General features: G+C 36.5%; 1 protein-coding gene across 1 annotated transcript in view; it reads right to left on the reverse strand.

Moving 5' to 3' along the window:
- Nucleotides 1–19,646, reverse strand: part of FAM117B (family with sequence similarity 117 member B) — a 95,080-nt gene that overhangs the window by 74,301 nt on the left and 1,133 nt on the right. The window lies entirely within an intron of this gene.

The following is a 19,646-nucleotide window of genomic DNA, read 5'->3' on the forward strand; positions in this document are numbered from 1 at the left end:
AGAGGAGGTGGATAAATACCCTAGCTTCCTCCCACACTGGGACAATTCTGAGGTATTTCTATATAATCTCCAGAGGTGCTCATTAAGATTTAGCTCCAGTTGCCCACTGTACTTATTAATGCATCCTTGTTGGCTTTTGTCCCTTCCCTGTCTCTTCCCTACTTCCTAAACCAAACAGGATCTTCTCCTGGGGAACCCAAACTAAAACACCATGTTATATTAATGTTCAAAACTATACCTTTATAATCTATAAGATTACAACATTCTTGTCAATATGGCAAATAGTTTGGGAAATAATACACTGTATCATTAAATTATTTGTCTGGCTCTTTGGGCATCAAACTGAAGATCACCATTACCCTAGATTTAGAAACCAAGAGAAAACCAACACTTTCAAGCTTTCAAAGCTAATTAAGTGTTGACATACTTGGTAAGTTCATTTGAAACACTAAATATAAGGACTCAAACTTCAAAACGAAAACACCAAGGAAGAGCTACCAACTTTGCCTCTCTAGTATATACTCTCTCCGCCCTCCTTTCCTTCTTTGGATAACAGACTCTGGTCTCTGTACAGCATGTCTAAATGACCCAGACTCGGTTAATAATAGTACCTCATCCTTCTGGGTGCAGTAACTGGTTCTGGAATGGGCACAAAACCTAACATAGTACTCTTCCTTGGAATTTCTGTAGCTGGTGCTGATGGGGAAGAAGCCCCTTGCGTCATGGGTCTTGCAGATGAAAATATGAGTCTGGAATGGTCTCTGGCCTTGTTCCCAGCTATGTACTGAAAGTTACTGTGCTAGAAAGTATGATTCTGGAGGACACAGACTTACTCTGTTTTATCTCATTTATTTCAATTGTTTCCCCAGCAACTAAAATCATGTCTAGCACCTAGCAGATACTCAATAAATACCTGTTAGTTTGAGACAGCAGGACAGAGTGAAGCTAACAGACACAGATGAAAGATTAAGGGATTATGACAAAGTATCCTGAAAACATTCCATCCTTGTAGACAGATCTATCCAAGTTATTGGTTATTTAGCATTTTCTCAACTCTATTGTTATTCTACTTAGTATAAGTTGGGTTGTTACTTGCAACCAAGAGTCTAGAAAAATGTTACTGCAAGCAAACAAAGGAAAATTCAAGAAAATGGATAAAACAAATTGGTGCTTTTAACATTTCTTCATTTATGGCCTAATAAAATACTGAAAGATTAAGGATTTTAAAGGAAAAAAAAAGCAATAGTCATCTGTTTTTTCTGAAGGATGATTTAAAGAAACACTTTCACAATGACATGCCTGAAAACTTCATCTGAAACAATGTGAAGAACATCTCTCTTTGGCCTCTTGGCCAAAATATCTCCAAGAATAGTTTATATAATTTAGGCTTGATTCAGTTAACAAAGTAACTTTCAAAAAAACAATCACAATATTTTCAGCGGAAAATATCTTCTAGTTCCTATCCCCTTCTCCTGCTTTCCAAAATAAGTAAACTATCCTCTCTTTATTATTTATTTTGCAAAGCTGGTACTTTTTATTGCACTTTTGGCAATAAAAACAAAGATTCCCATAAGTAAAAAAACTCAGATCTCCACACTATGTGGGACTGACAAACTTGTTGGCTTACTAAACACGCTGATATTACATCATAACTGTTAAAAAAAAAAAAAACAACTTTTTTTTTTGAGAGAGAGAGAGAGAGAGAGAGAGAGCGAGCGAGCTGGGAAGGGGCTGAGAGAGAAGGAGACACAGAATCTGAAACAGACTCCAGGCTCTGAGCTGTCAGCAAGGAGACCAATGCGGGGCTTGAACTCCCAAACCATGAGATCATGACCTTAGCTGAAGTTGGACACTTAACCAACTGAGCCACCCAGGCGCCCCCATACTTTTATCAATTATATTTTCTCCTTGAATTACTATTGCTTTATTTTTGAAATTGTCTGTTTTGAAATTTCTAACATTACAGTACAAATATTTGTGTTTACCAAATAATGACGTGATTTTAAAATGCTGAAAAATATTTCTACTTAAAATGTCCTGTTTTCCAACCTGTTCTTCAGATTTTTCCAGCTCACTCTATCCACTGATTTATCAGTGTATTTATTCTCTATGTTTCCCCTAAGACTACTCTTTTACCAATTTAGAGGCACTCACTACCAGACATTCCTCCAACCAGAAGCAAGAAGGGAGGAATTTCTGGTATACATTATGCCTTATTTTTTTGTTCTTTCAAACCATCCAGCTTACAATGATATCTATTCATAATAAATATTCAATGTAGGCCAAATTATACTACATAATACTGTGACAAGATTTAAAAACACAGGCCTCGAAACAAAATAGACAGGAATTGAAATCCCACATCTAGTAATTCTGAAATACTAAATGACTTAACTCCCTGGGCCAGAGAATTCTCATTTATGAAATGGGAATAAATACAGCCTAATCTGGAGGCATGCATCCAATGCAAGACACATGGATTCAAATGTTACTTCCTTTCCTCTTTCTTTGCTGATACAGAAAATTAAAAAAAAAAAAAAAAAAAAAAAAAAAGGACCCCAAATCCAATGCTCTGTACTACACTTTAGATAATGCTCTTTTAAATAAATCTTTATGTCAGATGAGGATTATTACTAATCTCTCTTTAAAAATATAAAACAGAAGGGCACCTGGGTGCTTCAGTTGGTTAAGCTTCCAACTTCAGCTCATGATCTTACCATTAGTGAGTTCAAGCCCCACACTGGGCTCTCTGCTGTCAGCACAGAGCCCGCTTCTGATCCTCTGTCCATCTCTCTCTCTGCCCCTCCCCCTCTGTGCTCTCTCTCTTGAAATAAACTTTAAAAAATAAAAATATAAAACAGAAAAAAAAATATATATAAAAAAGAGTATTTTAAAAATTATACTTCCTAAATGTTTAGATACTCTAGATAAACTAAAGTTTTTGCACTTTGATGTGATGGGTGCTTCTCAATAAAATCTTTAGGACCTAGTTATTTTGACCAGTCAGTCCTATGTATGCTGATTTGACAGTGATTTTACTTTTTTCTTTCTTTCTTCTTTTACAAGCAGGGGAGAGGGGCGGGGGGGGAGGGGAGAGGGAGAGAGAGGGAAAGAGAGGGAGAGAGAGGGAGAGAGAGGGAAAGAGAGGGAGAGAGAGGGAGAGAGAGGGAAAGAGAGGGAGAGAGAGGGAGAGAGAGGGAAAGAGAGGGAAAGAGAGGGAAAGAGAGGGAAAGAGAGGGAAAGAGAGGGAAAGAGAGGGAGGGAGAGGGAAAGAGAGGGAGGGAGAGGGAAAGAGAGGGAGGGATAGGGAAAGAGAGGGAGGGAGAGGGAGGGAGAGGGAAAGAGAGGGAAAGAGAAGGAAAGAGAGGGAGGGAGAGGGAAAGAGAGGGAGGGAGAGGGAAAGAGAGGGAGGGAGAGGGAAAGAGAGGGAGGGAGAGGGAAAGAGAGGGAGGGAGAGGGAAAGAGAGGGAGGGAGAGGGAAAGAGAGGGAGGGAGAGGGAAAGAGAGGGAGGGAGAGGGAGGGAGAGAGAGAGACAGAGAGAGAGACAGAAAGAGAATGGGAATCTTAAGCAGGCTCCATGCAGACAGAGCTCTGCATGGAGCCCAATGCAGAGTTCAATCCCACAACCCTGGGTTAATGATCTCAGCTGAAATCAAGAATTGGACCCTTAACCAACTAAGCCACCCACGCACCCCTGATAGTGATTTTACTTCTAACTCTACCACTGTCCTCTGTATTATTCCATAACCTCATCCACTACTCTATTATGTGGGTCAGCCATGCCAGATGTCTACTTCACAACATATGCTCACTAGCCACTACCAAAGGCCTCGCAAGATGGAAACCTAGCAGAAACACACCCAGCAGACCTCTTCAATGCTTAACCAACTGATCCACCCAGGGGCCTGCAGAACTTCACCTCTATGAAACTAGAGTACACATACACAGAAGAAACTTTCTCTAAGCCAACTCAGAGAAAAATTTACGGAAACAGTCCAAATAGAGACTGGAGCAAGTGGAAATAACATTGATACTGTATTTTAATCCTTTTTTTAAACACTTAACTACACTGTAAATTACTGCTATAATACCAATAGATTTTTATTAGCCCTTTTATTATAGAAATGAAACATTCGGGGTGCCTGAGTGGCTCAGTTGGTTAAGCATCTGACTTCAGCTCATGTCATGACTTCCCAGCTTGTGGGTTTGAGGCCCACATCGGGCTCTGTACTGACAGCTCAGAGCCTGAAGCCTGTTTCAGATTCTGTGTCTCCTTCTCTCTTTGCCCCTCCTCCACCCAGGCTCTATCTCTCTCTTTCAAAAATAAACATTAAAAAAAATTTTTCTTAACGAAATGAAACACTCTATTTCAAAGTACTCAAAAAACCCAGAACTGTTTATGTAGAAAGTGCAAGTTATCTGTGCTAAACTCCCCCATCCCATCAGTGGAAACCCAACTAGCAGGTAAAAATGCTTTTCAGAATATAAACGTACATATATGTACACATTCAGATACAATATTTTTTAAAAAACAGATGTGGCAATTAGAGCTTCTCTGAGTCCAAGTCTTTTGCCCCTACCATCCTAACCCAAAGCTATGAGTGTATGTATATATGTGTATTTGTGAGTTACATTATTTTTTTACAAAGTACTTTCCATTGCAAACTCTACTGAGTCAACTTATTTTTTGACTAACTTACTAAAGACAATAAATTGCTTTTCCAATCTTGTTTATTTTGCTTCCATTTTTCTTTCATTTCAACTGCTTTCAATACAAAGCTTACAACACTCAATCTGCTTTTGAGTGTATCAAAATTTAATCAATTAGAACCTTTATTATCAAGAGTTTCCTTCTGAAACAATAATTACTATCATACCCAATTTTATAAGGGCAAATTGTGCAGATACATACATAAGATCATATGTATGATCTGTATAAGGTTTTCAATGTATTAAAGATGTAATATATACGACTATAACATAAAGGAAGAATATAGAGACACAACTGATTAAAGAACTGCTACCTTTCAAGCATGTAAAAAGTTATCTACATTGTAATCCCCATAGCTACCACCACCAAAAAACCTATACAAAGAGAGAGCCAAAAAGCCAATATATAAATCAAAAATGGATTATCAAAAAATATTCAAGTAATCCAAAGGAAGATAAACAAGGTGGAACAAAAAACAAAAGGGAAAACAGAGAATAAAACAGACATATAGCCAAACATAATAATTTCACTAAACATAAATGATCTGAACATATTAAAAAACAGAAATCATCAGACTGAATTAATAAAACAAGACCTTAGGCACCAGGCTGGCTCAGTTGGCAAAGCATGCAACCTTGATCTCAGGGTTGTGAGTTCAAGCCCCATACTGGGCTTAAAGCCCACTTAAAAAAGGCCAACAAACAACAAAAAACACCCAAGACCCAACTATATGCTATCTACAAGACAAACCCTCCAAATACAATACAGGTAAGATGGAAATATAGAATAATACAGAAAGGATGGAAAAAACATTGATCAAAGCAGATTTCAGAAGAAAATCAGAGATAAAGAAAAATGCATAATAAAAAGTCAATCCCAAAAAACATAATGATTCTATGTTTCTGCACATTAAAAAAAAAAGTGTCAAAATAAATGAAACAAAAACTAATAGAAATGAAAGAAAAATCCACTATTATATTTGGAGAATTCAACACCTCTCAGTAATTGATAGAACAAATAGAAAATCAGCAACAATACAGAAGACTTGAAAACTATCAATCAATTTTACCTGACATTTACAGAACATTCCACCCAACAACAGAATACACAAGGGCACATTTGTCAAGGCAGATCACATACAGGGACATAAAACAAACTTTAAAATATTTAGAAGAAATGAAGTTATAGAAAGTATGTTCTCTGACACAGAATCAAACTAAAAATCAATATAAGAAAGCTATCTAGAAAATCCTCAAATATTTAGAAACTGAACAAAAGTTTTATAAATAATTCGTGAGCCAAAAAAGAAACCTCAGGGAAACTAGAAAATATTTTGAACTGAATTAAAATGAAAATACAAAATATCAAATTTTGTGGGGTGGAGCTAAACAGCTGCTCAGAGAAAAATGTATAGCATTAAATGCTATTAGAAAACAAGGTCTCAAATTAGTAATTTAACCTTCTATCAGAGAAACTAGAAAAAGAGCAAATTAAACCCAAAGCAAGTAGAACAAAGAAAATAATAAAGACAAGAGCAGCAATCAATGAAACATAAAAATAACAACATAAATGAAACCAAAAGCTGGTTCTTTGACAAGATCCAAAAATGATAAACTTCAGACTGACTACAAAAAAAAAAAAAAAAAAAAAAAAAAAAGAGAGAGAGAGAAGACAGATTTCCAGTCTCAGGAATGAAAACCCCTAAAACATCCTTCAACTGGTGGATGAATAAACAAAATGGGGCACATCTATATAAAGGAATATTACTCAGATATAAAAAGGAATAAACTACTGATACATGCAATAACATTAATGAATATCAAATGCATTATGCTAAGTAAATGAAGCCAGACCCAAGAGACAAGTTACTGTGTAATTCATTCACATTATGTTCTGAAAAAATTAAAACTACAAAAACCAAAACAAATCAGTGGTTGCTATAGACTAAAGGTAAAAGGAGAGAAATGGCTTAAAAAGGCATGAGAAACATTTATGGGTAACAGAAATATTCTATACCTTTATCATGGTTGTGGTCATGCAACCGTGTTATTTATCAAAATTCATACAGCTATGTATCAAAAAGGATGAATTTTAGTGTATGTAAATTATACCTCAATAAACCTAATACTCCACACACCTACCAATGAGGCAAGCCTTTTAAAAACAGGAACAGTTAAAAATGTTAGTTACATCCTCAATGAATAAAAGGGTCAGGGGTGTCTGGATGGCTCAGTCAGTAGAGCATGCAACTCTTAATCTCAGGTTGTGAGTTCAAGCCCCACACAGGGTGTAGAGATTACTTAAAAATAAAATCTTTTAAGATTTTCAATTTTTTTTATGCTTTATCTTATATTTGAGAGACAGAGAGACAGAAACAGAGAGTGAGCAGAGGAGGTGCAGAGAGATAGAGACAGAATCCGAAGGAGGCTCCAGGTTCCGAGCTGTTAGCACAGAACCTAACACGGGGCTCCAACTCATGAACTGAGAGATCATGACCTGAGCTGAAGTCGGACGCCCAACAGACTGAGCCACCCAGGTGCTCCCAAAATAAGACCTTTTAAAAAAATAAATAAAATAAAATAAAATAAAATAAAATAAAATAAAATAAAATAAAATAAAATAAAAAAATAAAAATAAAGGGTCAGTCAACAGACACAGAGTTAATAGACTCCACATAAACAGTAAATAAGCATTTTAAAAGAATATTCAGTCCTGTTATTAGTAAAAGGCGAAAAGATTTATTCGATCTGAAGAGAAACCAGAATATCGATCCTGTTATTAGTAACATTATTTCCTTATTAAATGGTATTAATTAGCTACTATACTAGGATGACTAAGTATATCATCTCAAATACTCACTATGACCTAAGGAAATACAAATGAAAACTATGATGTACTCTGTTGTACACACTGAAGTGGTAAAACTAAAGAAAAGGTATGAACTCTAATTCTGACAAGGCTTCACAGCAACAGGCAGACAAGACAAGCTCATTTCTGTTTGACAGGGTAAAGTGATTCAATCCTTTTTTTGGAAAGCAATACTACAAAGCATCACATCATTTAAAACTTCACAAAATAACCTCAATCCTGGGACTTTTTTTCCTAAAGAGGATACATATAAATGTGCACTCATACCACACCCAAACACATACATTTACAAAGATTTTTACTAAAGTAATTTACAAGGAGGAAAATAGAAACAAATGTCCACTTAAAAGGAGAATGACTAAGCCAAAATGTATAAACTTGGTAGAGATTTCAACCTTACATATAATAGCATACATATTATACTTTCTTACCTCTTATTTGAAGGTTCAGACTCAAGAAATTTGTGTCACTTTACAAATATTTTTTTAAATAGTTAGAATATGATGCAAATCTGACTCTAATTCTATAGAGTTTTATTAAGACTTACATTTAAAAGCTTTACAATGGGCTAAACTGTTCCATAATCTCTTACTATACATACTTAGCCTTGAACCCAGCTAGCAATTAAAAATATACTATTAATCAAAAAGGGATCAGGCAAGAGTGCGTAGATGGACCAGAATCATCTAATCAGCTGTTGCTAGAAACATGCAACTTTCCAGTATTAAAGGGATTTCCAACAGGGGGACTCCAAGGATTTTAGAAGATACTATACTCAACAGTGAGCTAGCAGTATAATCTTCACACAAAAAGTTCATTTATTAGACAAACAACAACAACAACAACAACAACAACAACAACAGTACTCAAGTCAAGTAAAATACACCAATACCCAATACTTCCAAACCAAAAGGGAAAAAACAGACAAAAGACAAATAGAGGAAGGGGCATGGGTTGTCACAAATATTTTTAAAGACAGGAATCCATCCATTCATTCGAACAAAATTTTTACTGGGTCTCATTTAAATCTTGCAAGTTCTCCCTACCCCAATGGAAGAGAGAAAGGAACAGATTCATTACAATAGAGGTATTGGGTGAGTCATACTGTATTAAAAAAAATTTAATTGGTAGAAAGACTGTCCAAAGGTGTGGGTCCTAAGCTTTTCTTATACAATTGAAAACATAACATTTCTGAAGTAGATCAGGTGCATTGCTATGACATGAATCAATTTCCAGGAGCAGATGTTCCAAGAATTCTTAGGGATATCAATAATGGCAACTGTTTTCTAGAGAAGTGAAAAATGTCTACCTACAAATCACCTAGCAATCCCTGACTGCACATAAAGCACTCTGACTCACAACCGAGTCCCATATGGCCATTATCAGGCTTTTACCATTAAATACTACTCCTTACTAATCTTATGTATTTTCTTGTCTTTACTGCTAACCCCTGAAGTGTGCAAAATTCTACATTGCCTCTCTCTTTAATTCTAAAGTCTGTAAGGTCAGGGATGTCTTCTTAATACCTTATAAGCTGCTCTGCACAGAGTGAGCTTGAGTTCTAAAATAATATAAACAGACATCATTCATCCTTATCTTTAGAAATATCAGTACATGCACAATGGGAAAACATGATTAATGTGAAATGGTTTCCCAGAAACTACTAGCTAGAGCTCAGTAAATCTTAGTATAACACCAAGTAAAATAATTTTTAAGAAATGGTAAATTAGAGGGGCACCTGAGTGGCTCAGTCACTTAAGCATCTGATTCTTGATTTTGGCTTAGTTCATGATCTCATGGTTCATGAGCTGGGCCCCACATCAGGCTCTGTGTGGAGCCTGCTTGGGATTCTCTCTCTCCCAATCTCTCTGCCCCTCTCCTGTTTGCTCTATCTCAAAATAAATAAACTTTAAAAAAAGAGAGAGAAAAAGAGAGAGAGAGAGAGAGAGAGAGAAAAGAATAGTAAATTAGAAGAGTATGTGTAAAAAAAAAAAGTTGTTCTTTATCTTTCAAAATGTCTGTATTATTATATTATTTTTGAATATACTCAGGCTCAGCTGAACATCTGACTCTTGATTTTGGCTCAGGTCATGATCCCGGGGTCGTGGGATTCAAGCCCCACATCAGGCTTGATGATGAGCACAGAGCCTGCTTAAGATTCTCTCTCTCTGTCCCTCTCCTTCACACGCTTGTGCTCTCACTGTCTCTAAAAATTAAAAAAAAAAAAAAAAGTAAGTGCACTATGCTCCAAAAGTTTATGATCTACTCTGTATGCATACAGAATATAAAAGCAGTTATGAAACCAGTTAATGACATTATTAACTTTATCACCCAAATAGGTTCAAAACCTCAGCCATCATTATGCTCTCTCATCTCCTTCATCCTTCAAATGTAATGAGTTAACAAATCCTATCAATTCTTTGCTTCTCAAGCCGTTTTTCATTCACACTACAACCACTCTATTTCACACAGAGTGCTCAAGATGATAAAAATGAGTAAATATAAAATTTTCTTACTTTTAATTGCTTAATAAAAGATAATCATTTAAAGTAAAAACAGTAATAATGTATTGTAGGACTTCTAATGGAGAAGCAACATATTTGACAATGATAGCACAAAGGATGAAAGGCAGGGAACAGAAGATTCTAAAATGAAATATTAGACAACACAGACAGAACATATCCATCACTGCAGGAAGTTCTCTGGGACAGCACTGCTTGAGTGCAACCACTAACAGCACAGTAAAAAGAGAGATAACTAAAAACTAATAGTGGAGATAAAACGGAATCATTAAAAAAAAAAAAAAAAAAAAAAACCTCAAAAGACAGAATAGAAAAACATAGGCTGGAAGTCAACTATGAGCTGATATCAAGTCCTGAAATATATCCGACAACTGAAAGAAAAATGTGTACCTCTGGTCAAGAAATTTCATTTCTAAGAATTCATCCTACAGATAAACTTATATATATAAGTACACGAAGTATAAACAAGAATATTCAACACAGTAAACCATTTAACAGCAAAATATTGGAAATGATCTAACTGTTCAAACAAAAGCCCGATAAAATAATGTCTGGTACATAATAAACCTATATGCACAGTAACATATCTACATATTTGTATATGCACAGAATAATTCTGGAATAATATAAAAGAAACAGCTACCTGGATTTCTCTGAGAATAATGAACTTAAAGTAGGGGGAAGACTTTTTATTGTATTTTCTTTTATCATTTATAATTTTTATCATGTGTATATATTATCTGCAGAGAAAGAAAGGATGGAAGGAGGGAAGGAATACATGCTGGTAGGCAGACTATAGCATACAACTACAAAATCAGCTCTTTGAGAGCAAGAACTCCAAAAAAATATTAAAAATTAACTAGTTAATAAAGAAGAATGGTCAATTTAAAATGTCATGTAGAAATTGTGGGGAATAACCCACAGGTTATTTCACCTCCACAGGCTATTTCACCTTTAACAGAAAGAGTATCAAAGATTTCCTATAATACTGAAGAAGTAAAAAGGTAAAACCCATAAAGGACAACAGACAGGAAAAGAGACAACAGTAGGAAAGATGTTTCAACAAAGTTTTGAAAGGAAATGTTTGTGGTAAATTAGCTGCAGTCTAATTATAAGCTCAACCCAAGGTTTCTTGATCTGGCTGGTAGAAGTTCTAAATGTCTGTGCAAAAAAAAAGTGCCTTGCCATTCAAAGGAAAGCAATGAATAATTTGCTGCATTTTCAACTTCTTATATGAATAAACAAACTTTTTCTTGTTTAACAAGCATCAAAAGCAAGGAAAGAAGTGTTTCATTTCATCTGAAAATGAAATGTGAGTGTGCTCATTTCAAGTTCAACTCCTAATTGAGTTTTATTTGTACAGCAAAATAAAAACACCCAAGTAAATGTTTTGCCTTAAAGAGATAAATTTTGTTTTTATTTTTGAAACATCACTTTTTTAAGTCTACATAAAAGATACCAAGAAACAAACATATATAATTCTGCATAACTTATATGTGAGACAGATCATGTTACTCAGAATTTTTTCAAACTATTATGCAAATTGTCTCAGACTAAATTTTTTTCATATTATCTTGGCTTATGGTTTCCATAGCTTTATTATACAACTTTGTCAATAAATTTCCACATTGTAAAAAACTAACTTTACTAACTTTATTTAAATTAAATCTACTGAGGGGTGCCTGAGTGGCTCAGTTAGTTAAGCGTCTGACTCTTGATTTCAGCTCAGGTCATGGTCTCGCAGTTCATTGTAGGATCAAGCCCCACACTGGGCTCTGTGCTGCCAGCGCAGAGCCCACTTGAGATTCTCTCCCTCTCTCTCTCCCTAGTAAAATAAACATTTATCAAAAAAATAAATCTGCTAAGTCTACCTTTAGAAAAATTAACCTCATTGGTTTAACCCAATTATTTAATCAAAATGTGTTGTGGCTGCCTTATGAGTTTTGAAAATCTATGCATAGGAAAGAGATTGGGGCATCCAGCTGGCTCAGTCAGCGGAGTATGCTACTCTTGATCTCTGGGTCATGAGTTCAAGCCCCACATTAGGTATAGAGCATAAGGAACAGGAGGGAAAGGAAAGGAAGAAAGAGAAGAAAAAAGAGGCTAAGCTTAACTATGTTTTTTCCCAAGAAGAGGTAGAGGGGAAAATTACACAAAATGAGTAAGCTTATAATACGCTGGCCAAGTAGATCCACAGAGAAATCAATCTGTACTCAGAAGATCACTGATTACCACCACACCACTATATCTCAACTTACTGATCATGAAAAGCAGAGGTTTCTTGAGGAATGAAAATTATTCCAAGGGTTTCTCCAGAGCGAAAAGACTGGGAAAAACTGCTCTAGAGAGATTAACTAGGCAGGCTCTGGACGTGAAGACACCAGACATATCCTCAGGCATGATACTGTAGGACTCTCCCCTGGGAAAGCTGGCAGAAAAACCCTACATTAGAGAGTCCTTGCATCATCATTCTCCTTTAAGATCCTCCAGTCTACCAGCCTAACCTAGCCAGAAAGAACACCTGATCAGCATTTTTGTCTCTTATTTAAATATTAATAGAAAACGAATGACAGTTTCAACATGACAAAGCTCAAGACAAAAGGAGCTCTGAAGATAATGCAGAGGGCAAAAAAAAAATAACAACTTTGATGGTATTTATACCTTTTATAAACGTTTTTAGAAAATCCTGACAAGACAAGGACTAATAAGACAGCAAGGTAAGTTCTCTTGAAAAATGAAAATATAATGACCAGGATTTAAAAATCAATTGAAAAGACAGAAGATAAAACAAATCTGCTCGAAAGAAGAACAAAAAGGTACAGAGATGGAAACTAGCAGAAATTTAAAAAGTATTAGCTCAATTCAAGAGGTCCCATATAGCAGGGGTTCCAAAAAGATTTAAAAAAAAGATAACAGAAAGGAGAAATGATAGAAAAAATTTCCCAGAAACAAAGACTACCAAGAGTTGAAAGTGACTGTCTCTAGGAGGCAGGAAGTAGGAGTGGAGAGAGATGTGTCAGGAAAACATTTTATTTCATTATAAGTTCAGTGTTATTTTTCTTTTTAAAGATCTGTTAAGTAATCTCTACACCCAACACGGGGCTTGAACTCACAACCCTGAAATCAAGAGTCGCACCCTCTACCAGCTGAACTAGCCAGGTGCCCCCAGTGCTCTTTGATATTTTTAATTACATACATGTACTTTAATAAAAACAAAATTTAAATTTAAAAATATAGTATTAAGACAAACATGCTATTTTTTTCTTCAAGTAGTTTGAAAATGGAAGTAGCTGACTTTCTCAACTTCCTTCCCTTCTACTGCTTCCTTCCCTTCTACTGCTAAGTTATCTATCATTTTAACCCACCCTTACCACCTTCCCATCCTCAGAGAAAGAAGTGTCCTTAGTTGTTTCTGAGATTTCCAGACTCTACCATGTGCTGGATCCCACTGCCTCTCACATTTTCCATGACCTTGCTCCATCTACGACTTCCATTTTCTCTTACGCTTGCAGTCTCATTCTCCTAATAAATCCCCTCCCCACACCTATGAAACATGCTTAAGTTTTTCCTATCCTATAAATAAATGAACCTTAGCTCAACTTTGCATCCTGTTTTGTCACTTTCCTTCCTTTCAGTGATATAAGAGTAACCTGCACTTCTTAGGAGTAATTTATAATCCTTACCTCTACTTTCTCACCCACCACTTTAATCCAACTTGTGTACCCCGGAAACTACTCTCTCTCAGAGATCATCAACTGATGGAAATACCAAATTCAAAAGCCTATTCTCCAAGGTCAGCCTACTTGCTCTCTTGGCAGAATTTGAAAATCTTTATCATCCCCTCCTTGAAATCCAATCTTTCTTTTGGCTTTCTCAACACTATTCCACCATTTCTCCTCCTTCCACACAATCAGGATTCTTCACTGGCTTTTCTTTCTATCCTTAAAATGCTTGTTTTCTCCCAGAGTTCTATCCTCAGCATTCTCCCCATCATCTTATCCATTCTAATCATTTCACATATTGCCCACATGTAAATGCCTAGCCTGAAGTACATGTTAAATGAATGTTTACTGAAATCAATGAGTCCCAATTTCTTGCCCCCAATTCAAACTGGACCCCTGAGTTCTAAAACTGTATTTTCCAGTCTAGGGAATTACCTGGACTTCCTGAGAGTACAAACTAAACAGGTCTAAAACACTGTTCATTTTCTCTACCTATATTTGCATTCCCTACTGTGTTGCTTATCACAATTAGTATCATCAACCAAACCTATTACCCTCAACTGCCCCTTTCTCAATCTCTATGTCCAACAGGTTACCAAATCAAAGTCTCTTCACTCTCTTTTTTCCTTGCCATTCCCACTGCCACTGCACTTAAATTCACGTGTTCTATGCCTTAGTGAGTTATTATCCTACAGTTTCTCTCATCTCAAATTTGTGCTCTACTCATCGTAAGTAATTATAAACTCTGGGTTGCCTGTGTGGCTCAGTTGGTTGAGCATCTGACTTTTGGTATCAGTTCAGGTCATGATCTCAGGGTTGTGGGATCAAGCCCCACAGGGGGCTCCACACTGAGCATGGAGCCTGCTTAAGATTCTCTCTCTCTCGGGGCGCCTGGGTGGCTCAGTTGGTTAAGCACCTGACTTTGGCTCAGGTCACAACCTCGCAGTTCGTAAGTTTGAGCCCTGCGTTGGGCTCTGTGTTGACAGCTGAGGGCCTGGAGCCTGCTTCGGATTCTGTGTCTCCCTCTCTCTCTGCCCCTTCCCAGTTCATGCTCTGTCTCTCTCTCTCTCTCAAAAATAAGGAAACATTAAAAAAAAAATTTTTTTAAGATTCCTTCTCTCCCACTCTACCCCTCTCCCTTGCTCACACTCTAAAAAAATAAAAATAAATTATAAGTAATTATAGACTCTACACATTCTAAGAAGGTAAATACTACCACTACTAACAAATTAACCTTGAATGTCTAAACCCTTGGATGATGAGGAATGTAAAGATGATATGAAAACAGCTAATACTGAGAGATTTCTATACCCATGCAGAGATTATAAGCATTTTATCCTTCTAATAATCCTGTACTGCAAACACTATTATCTAGTATACCCTTTTTAAAGGTGAAGTGAATTTACTTAAAATTAAACGAGTTGTAATGCCAACATTTGAACCCTGGAAATCTGCCTCCAGAGCTTTTAACCATGGAATACATTCTAATTCATATATTCTCTTCAAGGCTTTTCTGAAAACTTACCTTTCTACTTTCTTTTCTACTGTTCCCTCTTTTCTCCTACATCCAATACTCTACACTTTAAGACATATAAGTCTGAATATCCTATATATATTTTCACACCTTTATGATCCAAATATAAAGTTCTGTTTTTCCCCTTCCAAGCCAAATCAAAAGCCATCTCCTCTGTGAACTTCTATACCCATTCCCTACAGAACTACTCACTTCTCTATGAGCCCAGAGCACTCATCATATTATATGCTTTTGTACATGTCTTCCATAGCTGGTTTGTGAGTCTCTGGAGTTCCCTGTGTCTTCTACATCTTTGTACTGCAGTTACTAAGAGTAGTTCAATCACAGCTTACAGAACTGAATTAAATACAAATTCTGCTAACCAAGATACTGAACTAATAGTAAGACTCCACTTTGCCTCATCTCCAACTGTAAAATACAGACATAAAAACCAAAAGGATTCCCCTGATGAAGCTAGCATCAATCTCCCAAATGTTAGAGAAACACTGAGTTCTTAAAGCTGTGTACTTCACAAAGTACTAGAAAGCAGAAGTCTAAGATGCTACAAATATGAAGTCCTGGTAACCTACCTCCCGATTATTAGTCCAGAGAAGCCCACTTCTTGTTTCTGCTCTTGCCAGTCTCCTACCCTAATAAACAACCAAATTCATACATAACATAATACATATCAAGTAAGGGAAAAATTAGCAAAAACACTACTTGCTATCTACATACCAGCCACACTGCAAAAGTACATACTGCAAAAATACATACTGTAGTAACACTCTTTTCTGTAATGAGTTTTCAAACTATTTTTCTTTGGTGCTTCTAGTGACTGCTTTTAAAATACAGAGTAAAATCAAAATCAGAGGATGGGGGGCTTTCAAAGTCTGCATTATCAAGGACCCCAAGTAATTCTGATACAGACAAACCACAGACCATACTTGAGCTACAGTTCTAGATGTTCAAAGGCAATGTTCTCTCCAATTTGAAATTTCATACAACCATGAAAACTAAGCCTACACTGGCAATTTATGTTAAATCCACTAAAACTAGAAGCAAAACTAATATGATATACAATAGCTAACTTTCATACTGAGGTACTATGCTGAGGATTTTTCAATTTCCTTTCATTTAATCTTTACCACCATATGAAGCAGATATAATGATCATCACCTATTTTACAGATAAGAAAGTTAAGGATTAGGGGCACCTGGCTGGCTCAGTTGGTGGAGCATATGACTCTTGATCTCAGGGTTTTGAGTCTGAGCATTGGGTGTAGAGGTCACTTTAAAAAATAACAAAATCTGGGGCGCCTGGGTGGCTCAGTCAGTTAAGCATCCAACTTTGGCTCAGGTCGCGATCTCACAGTTCGTAGGTTCGAGACCCACATTGGGCTCTGTGCTGACAGCTCAGAGCCTAGAGCCTGCTTCGGATTCTGTGTCTCCCTCGCTCTCTGCCCCTCCCCCTGCTCATGCTGTCTCTCAAAAATAAATAAATGTTAAAAATAACAATAAAAAAATATTTTTTTAAAAAGTAAGTTAAATGTTACAAAGTTATTCACTTCCCCATATCACATGCCTTCTAAGTGGTGGAATACAAATATTTAACCTAGACTGTCTATTCAAAGCCTATGCTCCAAATATGCCACCTCTCCATTTGTAATACACTTGTCATTTTATCAAGACAAAAGGAAAAAAAAAAAAAAAAAAAGACAAAAGGAGTAGGGGGCGCCTGGGTGGCTCAGTTGGTTAAGCATCCAACTTTGGCTCAGATCATGATCTCACAGTTCATGGGTCTGAGCCACACACTGGGCTCTGTGCTGACAACTCAGAGCCTGCAGCCTGCCTTGCACACTCTCTCTCAAAGATAAATAAACATTAAAAAATTTTTTTAAAAAAGACAAAAGGAGAGAAAGCGCAAAAACAAACCTCACCTCCTTCCTCATTTTGTCTACAGTTAACACTGTTGCCTGGCTACCTTCTCTGAGATCAGTTCCTAATGGCACGCCACTTTGCCATGGAGATGGCAGGCCCTGAAGGTGAGAAGTTTAAAATATGTCAGGGATAGGTGCTTGGTTTACCTTAATAGTAGTCACGAGAAAAAATTCTGGGTTAGCCAGTTATTACATCTAACCCTGGCAAAGTAGAGACTCCCCTCCAAAGATTCTAAGACCTTCAACTCAGAGGCTTTCAGATATTGGATCCCTAAACAAAGATTAAAGCATCCAGTTCATCTGATAGACACCTTGAAGTTGGCGGCCGTATCTAGATGATCCTTGGAATTTGAGTCATATGAGGTTTACAGAACTACAGACCATTCCCTTCTACCAGTAAGGACTTCTACATTTCACTAAGGCTGCAAACTGGTGATAATTTCCCTTTAATCAAAGAGTCCCAGGGATCAAAAAGATTCTTTTTCCCCTCTTCTCTCTTTCCAGATTTAGTCTGAGAAAAATAGCAAATTATCTAGTTTGTGCTATTAAGACTTGAAATATAAAATCTGAAAGTCCTATCTGCATGAAAGTTCACTAGAGTGAAATGAGACATTTCAAGGAAAGAAGCTATCAGACATTCACTTCAGTAAAACTCAATGACCCACACTATTCCTTTCACACATAGTTGAGCATACCATACTAGAAGAAAATGTTTTTTTTTATTTTCTGGGAAGTTTTTTGGTGGGGGGACAGGGGAAGCTTTTGAGAAAGGTTACTTTTATAGCATGACTGGAATGACAGCCTAAGACAAGGGAGCTTTGGGAAACATGAAGAGTGGGCACATGAGACCAAGATCTGAGAAAATAAATCCTAAACAAAGAAGAAAAGACCACCTTCTTCCACTCTTTGCCAATACTTAACTGGGCTCTCCTCAGGTTTCTGCTCTGCTTTAAGGGTCACATAGTTGAGAGGGCAGCCAGATTCTGTTATGAGATTGCAGTCACCAGCCCCTTCTTCCCTTCCACTTGCCACACTATACCAGCTCCAGAAGGTTGAAGGTAAATTACGTTCACCAGATACCTCTAAGAATTGCTTCAAAAACACATGTGATTTTAGTATGTTATATATATATCCCAGATCCTGTCTTATACATCATGAACCTACCTCCTTGATATAATGTGAAAGACACGGTTTTGGAGTACCATCCAGCAAAATTCAAGTATCTTGTTACTTGCTACTTAATCTCTCTAAAACCTACTGGGAAAGTTAAAATGAGATCTTGTAGGTAAATTACCAACCATACAGTAGGAGCTCAGTAAAGTGATAACTATATTTTGAGGAGGAGGAGGATTCTAGTACCTTTAACAATTGAAGTTTAAAAAAAACACAACAATGCATTTTCAAACGGGTTTAAAACCATATTCTCATTCTAATTAGAAAACACTATTGATCATTTTTTAGGCCAATCTCTCCCAAAAATGTATCCACTATCTAAAATCTTTGATAAAATAAACAGTAAGAGTCATCCTACTCCCTGCATTTCTGAATGAACCCTTGAAGCCACTTAATCTGTTTTATTTGGTTGAGAAGCACTTCTGTACTAAATTTCCTGAAATTCACAGCAATTCTGCATGAAAGATTCTAAAGAAATTCCCCCAGACAAGGGAAAAACAAAGGTATATATCATCAGTATAACTGCATAAGCCAAAAACCATCCATTTGTTTTTTACACTAGATTCTAACAGAAAGACAACTGAATGACAAATTTTCTTTCCACTTTCATAATTTGAATCTTTTAAGTTACTCTTTATGAATGACTCCAGTGAAACCCAACAGTCCCATTCAGGACCTTTTCCAAAAAAGCTTCCAAGTACACAGAAAAACAACAGGGTTTTTGTTTTGTTTTGTTTTTTGTTTTTTTGGGGGGGGGGGAGTTGTCCCTAAAATAATAAGAGAAAAACGTTGATCTGTTTTTTTTTTTAAATAAATGGCTTTACATCTAAATAAAATCAGTATATCAGAAATACACCCGGACTCTAAGACAAAGCTTATAGAGTTTTCTTGCTACCCACGTATCAGGTCTAAGGAAATACTAACACGTTGCCAGCCTCACGTCTCTTCAGGGATCCAAATTTGCTATGCTAATGAATTCAGTCTTTACAATCTGAAACTGTTTTACAAAAGAAAATACTTAGCAGACATGTGCTATAGTAACATTAACCAGGTCACTAAAACAAAGCGACAAACCACTCCTAGCCTCACCCCCAAGAAAGAGTTAGCAGTAACCAACGGGCGGCCAGAATCCCAGGTTTATCATTAACACGTATCAGCCCAAGCAGAAGGTTAGCAGCTGCACCTGTACTATCGGAGACC

Source organism: Panthera onca, chromosome C1, assembly GCF_046562875.1.
Source record: "Panthera onca isolate mPanOnc1 chromosome C1, mPanOnc1 haplotype 2, whole genome shotgun sequence".
Classification (NCBI taxonomy): Eukaryota; Metazoa; Chordata; class Mammalia; order Carnivora; family Felidae; genus Panthera; species Panthera onca.